The sequence below is a fragment of the Ovis aries genome, chromosome 23 (genome assembly GCF_016772045.2).
Source record: "Ovis aries strain OAR_USU_Benz2616 breed Rambouillet chromosome 23, ARS-UI_Ramb_v3.0, whole genome shotgun sequence".
In the NCBI taxonomy this organism is placed as follows: domain Eukaryota; kingdom Metazoa; phylum Chordata; class Mammalia; order Artiodactyla; family Bovidae; genus Ovis; species Ovis aries.
Genome location: NC_056076.1, coordinates 48,783,695 through 48,799,159, shown reverse-complemented (window position 1 = coordinate 48,799,159; position 15,465 = coordinate 48,783,695). Strand labels below are relative to the sequence as shown.

The window sequence follows — 15,465 nt, the reverse complement described above, 5'->3', positions numbered from 1 at the left end:
TCCACGGGGTCGCAAAGAGTCGTGCACTACAAAGCGTGCATGCGAGCACGCACGCACACCCGATGGAATAAAAACAGGGTCAGCTGGACCGGGGAAGACGCGACAGAGCAGCTCAAGGAAAACAAAGCCAGAACAATAAAAGCTACAGTGAATTCAGTGACAGGCTTGGGGAGGATGGGGAGATGCTGGGATTAAAGTGCTCAGGGTGATCTGGGCGAGCCACAGGCACATTCCTGGCTGCCCCTGTTTGCTTTGCAGGAGAGGAGACCCCCTCCCCTGCCAGGACGGGGCTGGGCAGGGGGCAGTTTCCACCCAGGCACGGGTTAGGGTGGGGAGGCAGCCTGACTCTGGGACCTGGCCACTCTACTCTTTCCTCTGGGTCTCCAGTGACCCCGACCCTGGCCCCGCCAGTCTGTCTAGAATTGTCTTTCTTCCTACAGAAGAAAACGAAACAAAGCCACAAAAACAGCTTGAAAGAGCACCGGCCTCAGACCCAGATCCTAGACCTGGCTCTGCCTCCGGGTGTACGGCCTTGGGCACGTCCTCACCGGTCTCTGGCCTCAGCTTCCTCAGAGGTCCAGAGCGTGGTTCTCACAGTCTGGTCGGCCAGTGAGGCAGAAACCTGCAGAGCTACCTGAAGACAGCCTGGGGTCCCCTGCTCTCTCTGCTTATGCCATGGTGCAGGGTTGGTACAGGGCTTCCCTCCCTCCCCAGGCTGCTCATGACCTGAGACCGAGATGTGGCATTCTTGGCAGGTCTGTTTCTGTAGCCAAGCCTCTTCTGGGCAGATGGTGTGCAGGTAGACAGGTGTGGGGCCACAGGGGAACAGAACTCGGGGAAGCCCCAGGCCCTGTGGCAGGAGAAGGGACACTGGCGACCCGAGGAGGTGGCCAGCCCGCAGAGCTGCCGGGAGGACGTGGACCCCCGCACAGAGGCAGCCTGTGACGTGCCTTCTCTGACTTCCAGGGTGGTGACTGAGGCGCCCTTGGCTCCCGCCGGGCGGGGTCTGGAGTGAGAACTTCAGAGCCAGAGCTGGCTGCATTCCTCTGAAATCGCTGGCCTCGGAGAAGCAGGCCTGCCGGTCACGTCCTCCCCTGCGTGTCTGCCTCTGGGCGAGACCTGGCCCCGAGCCCCCAGTGGCTGGGGCCACCCCTCTAGCTCCTGGCGCTTTCTCAGTCTTTCAGGAAACGTCTTCAAGCCTGGTGGGGTGCATGTATCCGGGGGGTAGGGAGGGGTGGCTGAGCTGGGCCTGGGCCAAAGGGCTCTGTGGGGTGTCCTGTTGGACTTGGCAGCCTGCCCCTTAGTGACTCAAGCCTGTGGGTCGTCCCTTCCCCACAACACCCACCCTTGAACTCAGGGTTCCAGAAGCAGCCTCTTCCCCTAAGGCCACAAACAACACCTTCGAAGTTCCCTGCCATGGGATCTTTGTTCACACTCCAGGCAGGCTTGAAACTTCCTCTATATTTAACCTCTGGCCAAATGACCCTGGGCAAGCTATTTCCCTAGTCTGAGTTTTGAAAAAAAAAAGAAGGGCTGGCCTCCCAGGCTTCAGGCCTTCAGCTGGCTCACCTCTTCCACAGGACCCATGAGACCTGGGGCAGGAACCACCCTCATTCCATTTCTGTCCCCTCCTGGATGCTGGGGAGATAGCCCCTGGTGCTGAAAGACTTTCACAGATGCAAACTACACCTTCTTCTTCATTTCATAGCCTGCGGCCAACTCAGCTGAAGATCTTCTCACCCTCTGAATCCCTACTGAGTGTCTTAGTCCCAGGGCCCTCAGTAGATACAGCCATGTGTCTCTGTGTCTTATTTTCCCCACCAGATGAAGAGTTCTCAGTTCAGTTCAGTTCAATAGCTCAGTCGTGTCCGACTCTTTGTGACCCCATGGATTGCAGTACGCCAGGCCTCCCTGTCCATCACCAACTCCCAGAGTTTACTCAAACTCATGTCCATTGGGTCAGTGATGCCATCCAACCGTCTCATCCTCTGTAGTCCCCTTTTCTTCCTGCTTTCAATCTTTTCCAGCATCAGAGTATTTTCAAATGAGTCAGTTCTCCGTATCAGGTGGCCAAAGTATTGGAGTTTCAGCTTCAGCATCAGTCCTTCCAGTGAATATTCAGGACTGATTTCCTTTAGGGTAGACTGGTTGGATCTCCTTGCAGTCCAAGGGACTCTCAAGAGTCTTCTCCAACACCACAGTTCAAAAGCATCAATTCTCTGGCTGTCGGCTTTCTTTATAGTCCAACTCTCACATCCATACATGACCACTGGAAAAACTACAGCTTTGACCAGACGGACCTTTGACGGCAAAGTAATATCTTTGCCTTTTAATAAGCTGTCTAGGTTGGTCATAACTTGAGACTTCTAACTTTAGTTAGAACATAAGAGTTCTAACTCTCAACCCAAACAACAAGACTGATCTTCGTGTTCTGCTGGTAGAATGTACTTAATCAAGAGATTGCATTTAAACTACAACAGCCCCATGGCAGCAGAACTGTAATTATCCACATTTAACAGAAGAGAAACCTAGGCCACAGGGAAACTAAAAGCATCCTGCCCAGTTCATGAGCTTGTAGAGGCAAAGCTGACACTGGAAGCCCAGGGGTCAGGCTCTAGAGTCTACACTCAAACACTGCCCTGCAGTCTAGTAGGCCTCTCACGATAATGTCTACTCTTCCCAACAGAGCTTTAAGCTTCTTGATGGCAAAATTCAATCCTTGATTTATGCCCACAATGTTGTTCGTCCTTTCCAAGACTTTTTTGGATATTTCAGGATCTTCGTGATTCCAGATATATTTTAGAATCAGTGAGTCAGTTTCTACTAAAAAGTCTGCTGGGATTTTGATTGGGACTGTGTTGAATTTATAGATCAGTTTGGGAAGAACTGATATTTTAACAATATTGAGTCTTCTAATCCATGAATATGGTATGTCCCTGATTTATACTTGATTGTATCCGTGCAGTGCTTCACACAGCATTAGACCCATGGTATCAGTGCACACGAGATAAACTGATGGAAACACAGATTCATTTTATTATTACTCCTGAAACGAAGCAGGATCCGATGGGACTTCTGGGCATGGAAGCCTTTCTGTGTCTCCCATTGTCAGAAACAGGCTTCAGCCTCCATGACCTTCCCTGAGTTGCAAAGGGCAAGTTCAAACAGTTGCTAATCAGGGAAGGGAGAGGATGCAAAGACAAGAGAGGAGCAGTCAAGAAACAATAGTGCAGCCTTCAGGCAGAGTCCTGGTTCCACCTCGAGGGATACACAGAGCAATATCATTGTGCTCTTCTGCAGAACTAAAACTCCCAACAAATGGAAGAAGAAATACACTTGATAAAGTGTCCTTCATTTCAGAGAGGTCACAGTTTGGTAACCCTGAGAACCAGAGAAGCTTATCTAGAGACCACCTGAAGCCAGATTAGAAGAATGCAGGCCCTGTACACCCTGATCCTTATCAGCAACCCTGCTCTTCAAACACTGCTATAAAATTCCTCGCCAAATCCCCCCTCCCCCCAAGCTTGGGACATACATTTTTTTAGGGTACAAGCCTGCTGTGTCCCCCCCTTTGCCTGCAAAGCAATAAAACTATTGTTTTCAACTTTTACCCCAAACTTTATAGTCTCTGAGACTCCATTTGGCACCAATGAACAGAGGCTGGGTTCTTGGCATTACCCCAAGCAAAGTCCAGATGACTCCTTGCCATTGTTGTCAGCAGATACTGAGGGCCAGCCCTTTACAGATATTGCCTCATTTAATCTCCCCAGCGGTCCTATGGAGTATTATTATCATCCCCACTTTACTAGCAAGGAAATCAAGGCTTAAAAAAATTCAGAAACTCATCCAACATCACACAACCAGTAAAGGACTGAGTTGGGATTTGAAACTAGGCCCACTGGACTCCCTACTCCACACTATCACCTACCACATTACAGGAAAATAAAAACCAGTGAATATATCCCCAAATCCAAATACAATGATCTGGGGCTGGGGCTTCTCTACTGGTTCAGCACTCCCTGCTAAGCAGAAGGGTGCAGAAGTAACGGAAGGAAGGTTCAGACGACTCTGCTGAAGAAGTGAGGGTAGCAGGGAAGAACCAATTCTGACTCTGTGAAGGATCTGTTTTGTTTTTCTTTTACTTTAACCTTCGATTTTCATCACTTTTGTTATTATAATCATACATCTGCTTGAAGAGATGAACACATCTCCTCCCTAACCACCTGCCTCAGGGAACCCTGCCCCTCTGCGTGAAGAAATCAACACATCCCCTGCCTGAGAGTGGCATTCCAGGAGATATTTGCAAGATAAGGGTTTTTAATTTCCTCAACTCCTCCTCATCTCCATTCTACAAGAAAGCATGACATCCAGACCCCAGCATGAGGGTTATTTTGTGACATTAGTCTGCCATCTTCTCCATCAGCCAGCTTTCCAAATAAAGTCATACTGCTTGCCTCAGTACCTCATTTCTCTCGGTTAACTGGCCTGTCCTGCAGCGAGCAGACCGAGCTTGGACTCAGTAACAGGAGGATGAGGGTATGCAGCCCAGAAACACCCCATCACCCACCCCAGGAATCACACATCCATTCTCTGTCATGCTCAGGACAGCCCACGTCCTCCTCAGTCTGCCCAGGGTCTCCCAGGCCGAGGGCCCTACTGTAAGAGAGTGGGCAAGGGGCTTTTTTGGCACCACTATCCAGGCTCCTTCACGGCCTATCCCAAAGTCATCACACCTGTATTTATTATCTGCGTCTACTTTGGACCTGTACCTCCTGGGAAATGATGGTTTCACCCCCCATCCTGTGCAGCAGAAGTGCTTCCTTTTAACTTTCCAACAAGTGACCTGTCCGAGGGTGACTCCAGCCTCTCACTTTTCTAGGATTTATGGTGATGGTGATGCGAGTTGTATTCTCTGCCTATTGCAGTCACATCTCTGCCCCTCCCAGACTCAGGAATCTTATTTACAAAGGTTACCTCTGTACTTTCTGGCTATTCCTGCTGCTCCCCTGACCTCCTCCAGCTCCATGAATCTTTCCTGGGAATGCAGCCACCAAAGGGCAGGTGTACAGGTAGGCAGGGGAAAGTGCTCTAGGTGTGGTCCTGAGAGGCTGAGAAAATGGGAGACACAGGGTCTCAGGACTCACCACTGGCACTGACGCTGATTCACAGGCAAGGACACTGAGGCCAGGGAGAGGGGGAGGCTGACTCAGAGTCCTCTTAAGAGAATGGGGGCACAGCAGAACCTAGTACTCAGCATCCTGAGTCCTGGCTGAACTTTGCTATCTGTCCCTCCTCAGGGCACAGAAATATGCTTTATATATGAGGTCCTCAGAGTGAGGCTCTGTCCCCAATGCCAGGGTGCCCTGGGCAGGTCCCAAACCTTTCTGACCTCACACCTGGGCAGAGACAAAAATTAAAAACTCAGGTTTCTCCTGAGTAAGGGTCAGAAGGTCAGCCATCCAAACGTCCCCTGTGGGAGTTATCACTTGAAGATTTTGCAAAGGGGGAACTCCCAGCTCAAGATCAAGAGCTGCTTTCCCGGAGCAGCATGACTTGGGCAAAAGTGTCTGTCTGCACCCTCACCTCCTACAGAGATCCTCCCCTTCAGGAGAGGTGATCAAGGCAGATATTCATATGCATGACAGGCCTCCCAGCCCTCAGCTCCCCTAGCCTTTCTGCTTTGCCAGTGCCCTCCAGGGCACAGGAAAGTGTGTGGGGAGTGGGAAACAATGGAGGGAGTCGGGGTGGGGACAGAGGAAATATCATTTATAGCAGGAGTCCTTCATCTAAACTGCAAACTGTCCTTTGGAAGAAGAGCAGACAGCCAGACAGTGTGCAGTCAGACAGATGCTGCCTGGGAGACGGAATGCGTAATGTGGCAGCAAAGACACACACACAAGGATGAATACATGCACATGTATGAACACAGACACAGGCACGTGCATGCACACACGCACACGTAACACCCTGCCCCTTCTTCCTTCCCAGGAGGAAGAGAACTCCTCCTATCGTGGGCCCATGTTACCACACCTGGTTTGGGGGGAGCTATGTTTAAGGCCCCAAGAGTGGAGGCAGCGAAGGGCTGGGATGAGGTTGCATAGCCCTGAGTAGAAAACTACCCAGGAGATAGGTAATTACTTGGGAAAAACCTCACAGTTTTACTCTTCTGAGTGACAGGGGCCCCTTCCCTCCTCCCTTCCTTCCAACACTTAAGATGTGAACCAATGTGGCCAGTCCATGCCGGCAGGGTCCCCTCCTCCACCCACCCCTCACAAACAGTAAGGACCAGGGTGGTCTCAGGCATCTGTGTCCTGCTGGCGTCCCTCACAGCTGCTCCCAAAGAGTCAGTGAAGGGCTCTGCTGTTCTGACCCCAGCCTCTCCTCTGCCTCCATGGTCTGGAGGCCGCCAAACAATATCCCATCCCCAGGGCCCTTCCCAGGCTGCTGGCTGAACCAGCATGATGGATCGGCTATGGTCCCCAGCAGGACGCAGACTGAGTGACACGGTGAGAGAAAGCAGATTGACTGCAGTGCAGGGAGGAAAGGGACACTAGGTCATCTAGTCCAGCCCCTGCCCCCAAGCAGGCTTCTCTAGAGTCAATGGTTGCGGGGTGGAAGTGGCAATGATCATGGGGTGGACAGGGGAAGAAGGCCCCTTGGGCTGGGCTGGGAAGAGGCTGAGGAGGGAAGAGAGTGGGGCTGGACCCTTTCTCTCCCTTTAGAGTTCCAGTCTTGACTCTCTGCCCCGGGTTTTGATCTTCTAGCTAACAGTAGGTAAGATCAAAGGAGAAACACCAAGGCTGGCCCACGTCTCTCTCTAGTTTCTGCTCGGCACTGGAAAACTGCATAATGACAGCAGTAATCCTTAGGGCATCTGGGATTTGTTGAGTGTTTACTATGTGCCTGCCAGGCAGCGCTTTAAAATCCTTACATGCAGTGTCTCAATTCATTCTCGTAGTAACTCTACCAGTGTCCCCATTATGCAGATGAGGAAACAAAGACAGAACGATCAGGTCCCCTGGATGAAGTCACCTGCCCTGTGAGCGCTGGAAAGTGAAAGGAAAGTGAAGTCGCTCAGTCATGTCCGACTCTTTGCCACCCCATGAACTGTAGCCTACCAGGCTCCTCTTTCCATGGCATTCTCCAGGCAAGAGTACTGGAGTGGGTTGCCATTTCCTTTTCCAGGGGATCTTCCCAACCCAGGGATTGAACCTGGGTCTCCTGCATTCCAGGCAGACACTTTAACCTCTGAGCCACCAGGGTGAGCGCTGGAGATGGGGTTTAAACTGAGGCAGGAGTGGAGCTTCCGAGTCCAGCCATGCTCTTACGATGCTCACTGCTCTGCCTGGGGCCCCCTATAGATATCTGCTCACTGATGCTTAGGTTCAAGCAGAGCCAGATGGCCCTCCAGTCCCCAGGGTGGGGGTCAATTCTGCCCTGTGAGGGGAGCTGTAGAGACCTTAGGCTTGCAGCCCCCTCCCGAACACCAGAAACTCCTCTTCTCTCCAGGCTACAAAAACCTGCTCACTTGACCCCCTCCTTCGCTCCCTGTCCCTCCCTCATGCTGCATGATGTCTGCGCAGATATATCCAGCCTTGCAGTGGAGGAAGAGTAATAGGCATCTTTGAGAGAGAGCCTCAAAGATGGTGAATAAGCTCTCCAAACTCTCTGAGCCTCAGCTTCTTCATTCATAAAACCTGGCAGAGTTGTTTTGAGGACACTCTTAACCTATAACTCCTAAGTGCAATATCTGGGGCTTTCATTCTGCGAAATTGAGCATTTCCTGCCATATCAATAAACAAGGATGTCATAATCAACAGTGATTGCAGCCTTCCAATGTGAGCCAGTGAGCCCAAAGGGAATTCAGGAAGGAGAATACCTTCCATCTAGTAGTTATCAGACTGCAGCCACTCCCTATGGTGAACCCCAAGGAACTCAGGATGTGAAAACCAGATACTGCCCCCAGATAGCCAAGGTGCATTTCACAGGAATGATTTCAGTGAGTCCAGACTCTTACATCTTCTCATACACAGAAACATTAAATTCTTTAAGTTGGGTTATCTGGTTTTCTTTAATTAACAGTAAACTTTGGATGTTGCGACTACCTGAACTTCTGCTGCAAAACTTGTATATAACTTGGCTCCTCTCCTTACCTCCTCAGAGCAGTCCTCTCAGGATTACTTGAGATATTGTCTCCTGGGCTAAGTCCTAAAACTTCCCAACAAATAAAATATAACTCTCAACTTTTAGGTTGTGAATAGATTTAAAGTTAGCGGTTCCCAACTTTGATTGTATAGTGGACTCATCTGGGAAAATCTGAACAAGGCTGGTGCCCAAGCCCCAGGCCCCATGCCCCAGAGATGGTGATTCAATTGGTCTGGGGTATAGCCTGGGTCCCGGCATATCCAGAGTTCCTGGGTGGTGCCAAAGTACTGTGTGCAAACTCAGTAAAGGGCAGCTGTTGCTGTTGCTGACACCGAGGTCATAGCTCTTCCACGGCAAAGCCAATGAACCACAGCCTGGTTCTGAGTCCCAGGCAGTCTCTTCAGTATCCTCCCAGTCCCCTCACTGCCCCTTTACTGGGTTTGGTCTCTGGGGATCCTGGCTTTTGAAAGCCTTTCACTCTTCCCAGTGGCCTGATGATTAGGCCAGGCTCCTTGTCTACTTCAGAAGGAGAACTATATGCAGGGGGGTGGGTTTCTGCAGGTGATGGATGTGTGCATAGGGGGAAATTCTCCCCCAGCCTGGAGGTCCCAGGAGCCTTCTTGGGAGTAAAGGCAGTAGCAGAGGGGCCTCAGGACACATCAAGACCACCTTAGGGTGCTTCATGAAAGGGCACCCCAAGTCAGCTTTTTGCAGATGACTTTTCCTAATTTTGCAGTTACTTAAAGCAGCCATTGGGATTCCTAGGTGGTGTTAGTGGTAAAGAAGCTGCCTGCCAATGCAGGAGACACAAGAGACTCAAGTTGGATCCCTGGATCAGGAAGATCCCCTGGAATAGGAAATGGCAACCCACTCCAGTGTTCTTGCCTGGAGAATCCCATGGACAGAGGAGCCTGGCAGGCTATCCAGTCCATGGGTCGCAAAGAGTAGGACACGACCGAGTGACTCACACACACACTTCATCTGGAAGCCCCCAGCCAGCCACTGGGCATCCCTTCCCCTGAGTACCAGTCTCCAGTATCCGCCATGTGAGTGCTTCCTTCTCCAGCTGTTTGGCTGGCCAGCATCGGCCTCTGGGACAGCACTCAGGACTGTGGTTGGCAGTTCCTGGTTTATCTGCGTGCACGGCCCGTTGGATTGTAAGGGTGCATGTTGGATTGTAAGGAACCCAGTGGCGGCAGAGGGTCTCTTCGGTTTTCCCGCTAGCACACTGCTGGCACGCAGCAGGTGCTCAGCTAACACACGGATGACTCTCCGTGTGGAAAAGGTCACAGATCAGTCCACACACGCAGCGACGTTAAGATGCACAGAAGGCCCTCGAGAGAGGTGGGGGAAGAGAGTGACGCATGGGAGCCAGAGGGGATCAGGCAGCTTGAGTGTGTGCTGACCTGGTGACTGAGGTCAGAGTTCAAGAGGGCAGGGGTCAACGTGCCGTGCTCAGCTGGACGAGGCCCCTGACGGGCAAGGCAGCTGGCACACTGAATCCCCATTGAATGGAAGGATGCGTCTCTCGCCAAGAGAACAGAGTGGGAGGGCTGGGCTGGGCTGGACACTCCAGCTGTGAAGCTCCAAGTTAGTGTCAGGCTGAGACTCCCAGGTTCGGGAGTGCCGGCCTTGCTCCCCATGCTATACCCCCTCACTCATCAATTTCTCCCCCTACCCCCTGCCCCCAGTGGGCCTGCAGGCCTGGGCTCCCCAGGCCCGGGACTGCCGGGTACCTGATATGAACTGTGCTGTCCTGGATACCAACCAGGGCTCTGAGCCTGGGCTCCCGGATTTCTTGGACCTGTGAAATCTGAGGGTGGCCAACATTTTATTTTGCTACGGATGTTTTCTAAAAAAGTTTTCATCCATCATTTCATGAAAGAAAGGACAATTTAATGCCAAGATAGTAGGAAGGATGCAGTCTGAGAACAGTGGCCAGTCCTTTCCGGACAGGGCAGCTGGCAACCGCTCAAATCACATCCTACGTAAAGCTTGCTGGTGTGGCTTGCAGTGTAGACCAGCTTTGGTTTGAGGCTCGGCACTGGGGAACCCCTCAACAATGGCTCTCCCAGCTGGTACACATGCAGGGGCCTGCGTGGTCCTTGTGTCTAACGGGCCCCCTGCCAGTCCCTGTTCCGGGCCGAGGCGCTGAGCGGCCTTTCAGACCCAGGAAAGGAGAGCCAGGGCCGCGAGTGCATCAGTCACTAAGGGGTGAGGACACAGGATAGGAGAAGGTCAACCAGGCAGAAAGCAGAAGACCCTCTGTAACGTGGGGTGCACTGGGAAGGCGGGCCCGAGCCGTGGGGCAGGATGCACTCAGCAAAGTTCCCCACTTTCCAACGCTGCCCCAGCTGGCTCTGGTTCCCCAAATCAGGTAGCGGGGTGGCCAATGGCTGGCAGGGGCGGGGGTGCGGGCGGGCAGGCAGCAGCTGCCCTGGGCCCCAGGCGCCGGGCATTCCTCCTCTAAGCTCCCCACGCGTCCCCAGCCCCGTTTATAAGGCACAGGGAGCCAAGAAGTCTGTGTGGCCCCGCCAACTCAGCCAGGAGGCCCCAAGAGAGAACCCAAGCCCTGGAGTGAGGGGGAGCCGGCCTCCCCTGCCAGCCCCGGAGCCCCTGGCATCTGACCTGCAGCCTCTGGGTGCCCCGTGGGCTTGGTATCCAGCCAAGGAAGGGGAGAGCTGAATGCCGAGAGGGCCGTGGGGGTGGGTGGCACTCACGCCCCCAGGGTGCTCGCTGCACGCTTTAAATAGCTCAGCTTCTCTCAGCCTAGCAGTCCTGTCGGCCCTCCCTGCCAGCTCCTTCTCGTACTTTCCACACCAGGGACGGCTGAACTCCAGGTCAGGATGGGGAGGGGGTGAGGGGACACAGTGACCTGGCTTCTGCGGGGTCAGCATATGTTAGGAAAGACACGCAAAGCTCCCCCTCGCCCCTCTACGACCTGTTGGACTTTATCCTCCAGGCTAGGCGAATGCCCTGTGCCCCTGATGGGGTGAGGGCTTCGCACAGCCCTGCCTTCTCCTAGGAGAAGTGGGTGCCCAACCCAGACCACCTTCCATCTTGGCAAACCTGTGACTGGCACCAGCATTTGCCGAGAGCCTCTGCCGCCTCCCTGCCTGCCCTGGAGCCCGTTCCCGCAGGGCCCACCCTTGGCAGGGGGCCACGGACCGCCAAGCGCCCTCCCCTCTGCCCCTCCCCACCAGTTTTCTCCAGCCCAGCCTTTGCTCAGCAGCTCCAGCATTCAAAAACCAGTCTGACCCCTTTACGGTTTACAAACTGTCTTCACGTCCTTATTTCGTAAGAGCTTTCCGACCACCCGGAGCAACGTGCAGGGCAGATATAAAAATAATCCCCATTTTACAGCCAATAAGACCGAGAGCTAGAAATATGAGGGGAGGTATCCAAGTTCATATGTCAAAGTACTGATATAATCAAGACCGAAACCCAGGCCTTAAACCGTTCACAGTGCAAGAATGTTCCCTCTTGCTGCACCCCCTCCCGCGCTCTTTGGCAAGAGGGGACAGAGGGACATCGACAGGAACACAGGACAAGGGGGAGGGGAGGGCAGGGCCACATGTCTTGTCTCCCAGGCCCTGAACCCTGCTGCTGGCTCCATAGGTCACTTTCACAACCCAGGACAAAAATCTCACTAGATACGGCCTCAGACCGCCTGGCTCCAGCCACCCTGGCCGGCAGACACAGACGCACACAGACACACAGAGAACGGGCTGTTATCTGTCCCCTCCAGCCCATTTCCTACACTTCTCACACAGCAGATTTCTTCCAGCCTGGCCGCCTCTCCCAGTCACCACCCACAGCCGCGGGCCCCTGGGGCCCGGCCAAGTCCCCTAGACGGTGACGCCGAGTCCCTGCTATCAGACAGTCGCCTCTGCCCTCCCAGCCGCCGCCCCCAGAGTTCCCTGGAAATGTCCCTTCTGCGGGCCCGGCCCCCGCTGCGACGCACGGCTTTTGTCTGCACACACAGCTGACTTGTGTTTGCAGGGACAGACAGGGGCTGGCGCTGGGGCCAGAGCCAGGAGGCGCTGGGAGGGTAGAGCAGACAGGAGGGGGAAAAACAGAGAGTCCACTGAACAAAATTGCTGCAAGCGAGGACTTCGGGGTCATTTGGGAACCTGAAAACAAGAATAGGGGCTTGCAAAGCCAGAAGCTCCTCGAGGGCAGGGCTGGGGGGCTTTACAAACATTGGCTGTCTGGCCCGAGGATGTGAGAGCTGTGCCAGCCAGAAAGGGTGGGATGGGACCGGGTCGGGGCGGCGGGAAAGAGGGGAGGGACAGAAGCCCCATCTCAGCTCTGCCCTCTAGGAACACAGAGGGGGCTCTAGAGCTTGCCAGGCTCCTCCGTCCATGGGATTCTTTAGGCAAGAATACTGGAGTGGGTTGCGATGCCTTCCTCCAGGGGATCTTTCCGACCCAGGGATTGAACCCGTGTCTCTGGCATCTCCTGCACTGGCAGGCAGATCCTTTATCACCATGCTGCCTGGGAAGCCCCTACAGATGCTTGCCCTCAGAGTTCTCGTTCCCACCAGCTCTCAAGAAGGCTGCCTCTTTTGTTGGGGCTGGCGGGAGAGGAAGCACGGGGGAGCTGGTGCCAGGTGCCAATCTGCCGTGTTTTTGAACTTCTCTTTATCAGGCAGAGGAGCCACGATGTCTGTACAGGCTGTACAAGTCTGCAGGGAAAGGATGCTCACGAACCCCAGGCCACAGAGGCCCACGTGGGAATGAGCTGTATTAAGTGTCGCTCGCCTTCCCATAGCCCCCCGCCTTCCGACCTTTTAGGTTTTGAACTCTGGGCTACTTAACCTGATTCTGAAATGAAGCTGCAGCTGCTGAAATGTATAGGGGTCACTGTAAATCAAGCTGTATAGGGGGAGTTTTTTAAAAAAGAAAAAAGGTCAGGCATGGTGGTAGCAGCGAAGGTTTTTTCACAGTGTGGCTCCTTCTCCGGGGTGACACTCTGGGCTGGGTGCCGGGGAAACCTTAGAAGGGCTCCTTTGGGATTGAGCAACCTGGCTGCCTCGGCTCACACCCCAGGGTCCTCACTGCTTAATAATCTAGAGCTTTAGCAACAAGGCCGCATGTAGGCGCGCGCTCTGTCTTCTGCCTTCTCACTTCGCCAGCCTGAAGTATCTTCCTCTCAGGCTGGGCGGGGGGGCGGGGGGGGGGGGGGGGGGGGGGGGGGGGGGCGGGTGGGGGGGGCGGGTGGTGGTGCACCCATTAGAAGTGCTGCCACCCCTCCCTCTGGTCTAGAGAGGTGATGGAGGCACGAAGCCTCATCTGAGACATGATCTACTTCCTTGGGCTCTCGTGGCTGCAGCCTGTCATGGGAAACTCCAGCTGCCCTTGACCACAGGGCTGCACACAGACACGTGCTCCCCAGAGGCCCAGGTGTCCAGGACACCAGCGGTGCCCACTCATCAGGATCCACTATGACCCTGGGCTGCAGCCTCCAGCCCCTGGGGCCACAAAGTGGAGCAAATCAAATCAAAGGGAGTTCTCTTTGACCTTTTTCATGAATCGTGAGGGTGACTGGCTGGAGACCAGGGGGTGGGATGGCCACAGAGGAGAAGCGGAGGCCGGCTGGGGACAGCCTGGTGGACAGGGACACCCCTTTACACCCAACCCCCCTGTGACAGGCAGGGGACAGCAGGCCCGGGGCACCCACTGAGCTCTGGCCTGGAAACTGTCTCCAGATTCTTTCAGCCATTAGACGACTATGGGGAGATCACCCAGGTCCCTGTTCAGCCTGCAGGGAAGGAGGCTCTGATCAGGTCATCTAAAGGGCATTCTCTCATCTCGCTTCCCCCTCGCCACCTGCCTTCTGCTCCAGACCCACTACCTGGCCGCCCCAGCGCCGCCGATGCAACACCCGTCTGGCCCACAGGGGCCCACAGGCAGCAGCGTGCTCTGCGGAGGGTACGGGGCACCAGGTGACTGGGGTCCAGTGCCGCTCCTGTCACTGGCTGTGTGACGTCAGGCGCGTGTTACCTAAGCTTTCTGGCACTTCCTTTACCCGTGCGTAGAACGGGACAAATAACGCCCACCTTGCAAAGGTATCCTGGTGGGTACATAGGGCTCGCGGTGTCTGCACACAGACAGTGCACAATAAATGCCTGGAGGGTGACTGCCTGGCTGAGACGGAGGAGGAAACAGGGCTCTCAGATAAGACACCTGACAGCAACCTTCGGACACTATGCCAGCCTGTCTCAGAGACCTGGAAGGGAGCTTTCAGAGGTTTCTTGTCTCAGGGATGGGGGCCCACTGGGCCTGGAAATTGCTGGAAGGTAGCTTTGCAGCAGAGGCACCATCCCGTTGTGACTTAAATGGTTAAATCTTAAATGGCTTAGCTTAAATCTCTGGATGTGAGAGTTGGACTATAAAGAAAGCTGAGTACCGAAGAATCGATGCTTTTGGATTGCAGTGTTGGAGAAGACTCTTGAGAGTCCCTTGGACTGTAAGGAGATCCAACCAGTCCATCCTAAAGGAGATCAGTCCTGGGTGTTCACTGGAAGGAAGGACTGATGCTGAAGCTGAAACTCCCAATACTTTGGCCACCTGATGCGAAGAACTGACTCATTTGAAAAGACCCTAATGCTGGGAGAGATTGAAGGCGGGAGGAGAAGGGAATGACAGAGGATGAGATGGTTGGATGGCATCACCAACTCAATGGACATGAGTTTGAGTGAACTCTGGGAGTTGGTGATGGACAGGGAGGCCTGGCATGCTGCAGTCCATGGGGTCTCAAAGAGTCGGACACGACTGAGCGACTGAACTGCCCTGTGGGGCAAAGCTCAGGAGGCCAAGATGCTGGGGTGGACTGGGAGGGGCCTGCAGGCAGGTGAGGCCCGCCTTGCGCACTGGCGCGCCCTGCAGGCTGTTTGGCCCACCGGGTGGCCAATGACTCTGGACATTCAACCGGTGGGCTGGAGCGGCCATGACTGGAGACCCCTGCCGGCAGGGAGCGTCTGCTCCTCACTGGTGAACCCACGGGTGGCGGTGGGCAATAACAGGCACCGTGTGTATGCCCCATATGTCTGCTTTCGATTAACAAAGAGGTGAAAGGGACCTTTGAAATTACTTCTAATCTCCCAATTTTATGGGTGAGGAAGCCACGGGCTGGCCTGCCATCATCCAGCTAGAGAAGGGCAGGGCTGGAGTGAGAGTCCAGGAGGCTGCAGTCCAGGCGCCTCCTGCACGGCACCTTCGAGTCCCCCACCTCTGAGCAGCGCCCCATCTTCTCTTCCCACCGCTAGTCTGCACTCAAGTTTCCCAGGCTCTCTCCGGTCCTGGACCCGCATGCACG

General features: G+C 54.3%; 1 protein-coding gene and 1 non-coding gene across 8 annotated transcripts in view; both read right to left on the bottom strand.

The window, feature by feature from the left end:
• CTIF (cap binding complex dependent translation initiation factor) overlaps nucleotides 1–15,465 on the bottom strand; it is a 326,137-nt gene that overhangs the window by 73,877 nt on the left and 236,795 nt on the right. The gene's annotated exons all lie outside the window — the stretch shown is intronic.
• Nucleotides 7,192–7,263, bottom strand: TRNAS-GGA (transfer RNA serine (anticodon GGA)). The gene has a single exon. It is a non-coding gene; the product is annotated as a tRNA-Ser (tRNA).